The sequence below is a fragment of the Hordeum vulgare genome, chromosome 1H (assembly GCF_904849725.1).
Source record: "Hordeum vulgare subsp. vulgare chromosome 1H, MorexV3_pseudomolecules_assembly, whole genome shotgun sequence".
Lineage (NCBI taxonomy): Eukaryota > Viridiplantae > Streptophyta > Magnoliopsida > Poales > Poaceae > Hordeum > Hordeum vulgare.
Window position 1 is genome coordinate 482,314,523 of NC_058518.1, and position 2,799 is coordinate 482,317,321.

Here is a 2,799-nt window from a genome sequence, read left to right on the forward strand (position 1 = left end):
GGTCCCGCTATTGGATATTGACCGAGGAGTCTCTCGGGTCATGTCTACATAGTTCTCAAACCCGCAGGGTCTGCACACTTAAGGTTCGACGTTGTTTTATGCGTATTTGAGTTATATGGTTGGTTACCAAATGTTGTTCGGAGTCCCGGATGAGATCACGGACGTCACGAGGGTTTCCGGAATGGTCCGGAAATGAAGATTGATATATAGGATGACCTCATTTGATTACCGGAAGGTTTTCGGAGTTACCGGGAATGTACCGGGAATGATGAATGGGTTCCGGGAGTTCACCGGGGGGGGGGGCACCCACCCCGGGGAAGCCCATAGGTGTTGGGGGTGCCGCACCAGCCCTTAGTGGGCTGGTGGGACAGCCCAAAAGGGGCCTATGCGCATTGGGAAGAAAATCAAAGAGAAAAGAAAAAAAGGAGGAGGTGGGAAAGGGAAGAAGGACTCCACCTTCCAAAGCAAGTAGGACTCGGTTTGGGAGGGGAATCCTTCCCCCCTTGGCTCGGCTGACCCCTGGGGGGTTCTTGGACCCCAAGGCAAGGCTCCCCTCTCTCTATCCTATATATAGTGGGGTTTTAGGGCTGATTTGAGACAACTTTTGCCACGGCAGCCCGACCACATATCTCCACGGTTTTGCCTCGAGATCGCGTTTCTGCGGAGCTCGGGCAAAGCCCTGCTGAGACGAGATCATCACCAAACTCCGGAGCGCCGTCACACTGCCGGAGAACTCTTCTACCTCTCCGTCTCTCTTGCTGGATCAAGAAGGCCGAGATCATCGTCGAGTTGTACGTGTGCTGAACACGGAGGTGCCGTCCGTTCGGCACTAGATCGTGGGACTGATCGCGGGACGGTTCGCGGGGCGGATCGAGGGACGTGAGGACGTTCCACTACATCAACCGCGTTCACTAACACTTCTACTGTACGGTCTACAAGGGTACGTAGATCACACATCCCCTCTCGTAGATGGACATCACCATGATAGGTCTTCGTGCGCGTAGGAAATTTTTTGTTTCCCATGCGACGTTCCCCTACACCTAGTACATGCATTGGTCTGACAAACCAATCACATGGAGCTGGGCGGACCATCCTGCGGTGATGCCCAACCCGGGATCATACGCACTCGTCCTTGACCCCACCTTCGCTTCCAAAAGTCTCACCTGCCGATTCTCCCGGGTGTTGGTCGATGGCGGCAGCAGCATCAACATCCTCTACCTGGACACTCTCCTCAAGCTCGGGCTCAAGGAGACGGACATCCTGCCAACCAGCACTGTCTTCCATGGCATCGTGCCTGGGCAGTCCTGCTCGCCCATCGACAAGATCCAGCTGGACGTCCTCTTCGGCGACAAAGCCCACTTCCGCCGAGAGTCCATATGGTTCGAGGTAGTAGACCTCAGTAGCCCTTATGATGCGCTGCTGGGAAGACCGGCTCTGGCCAAGTTCATGGCTATTCCGCATTACGCCTACCTAAAGATGAAGATGCCGGGTCCCAAGGGCATCATCACTGTTGTTGGCGACTACAAGAAGTCGCTCGAGTATGCCCAAGATAGCAGCCGGCTCGCCGACGCCTTGGTGATTGCTGAGGAGAAGCGACAGATCGACCGACTCGTGGCCCAGGCTACCGAGCAGCCGGCGATTCCTTCTCCTCCGTCCCAATCGGTCGGCGAGGGCTATTTCAAGCCAGCTAAAGAGACCAAGAAGGTCCCACTCGACCCTGCCAACCCGAAGCAGTGCGTCACCATCGGGGCTGGCCTCAGCCCCAATAGGAAGGCGAGCTCGTCGACTTCCTCCGTGAGAATCGAGACATCTTTGCATGGTCCCCCAAGGACATGCCGGGTGTTCTGAGGAAGTACGCCGAGCACAAACTTCACATACGACCAGATGCAAAGCCGGTAAAACAATCGCTGCGCCGCTTCGCCGAGGGGAAGCGGCGCACGATTGGAGAAGAAATCACCCGGCTCCTCGCAGCCGGCTTCATCATGGAGGTTTTCCACCCGGACTGGCTGGCTAACCCAGTCCTGGTGCTGAAGAAGAACAACACATGGCGAATGTGTATCGACTACACTAGCATGAATAAGGCCTGTCCAAAAGACCCTTTCGCGTTGCCTAGGATAGATCAAGTGATCGACTCCACTGCAGGCTGCGAACTGCTGTCGTTTCTGGATGCTTATTCAGGCTACCATCAAATCAAGCTGGATCCAGCTGATCACCTGAAGACCTCCTTCATCATGCCCTTCGGGGCCTACTGCTACACCACCATGACGTTCGATCTAAAGAACGCAGGTGCGACATTCCAACGCTGCATGCAGCAGTGCCTACTTCCACTGATTGGCAGAAACATCCACGTCTATGTGGATGACATCATCATCAAGACGAAGTAGCACTTCAGCCTCCTCGACGGCCTACGGGAGACGTTCGCTAATCTGCGCGAATACAAGATCCGGCTCAACCTTGAGAAGTGCGTCTTCGGGGTCCCAGACGGCAAACTCTTGGGGTTCTTCGTATTCGCCCGCAACATCAAAGCAAACCCTGAGAAGATCAGCACCATCGAGCGGATGGTGCGGCCGGCTCGGATCCTCGACGTCCAAAAGTTCGCCGGCTCCTTGGCATCCCTCAGCCGGTTCATCAGCCGGCTTGGCGAGAAGGCCCTTCCACTCTACCAGCTCATGAAGAAGACGACAAAGTTTGAGTGGAACGACCAGGCGGACGAAGCCTTCTGCGACCTCAAGCGGGTAATGTCGAGCCTACCAATCTTGGCAGCCCCATCTGAAAGGGAACCCATACTCATATACATCG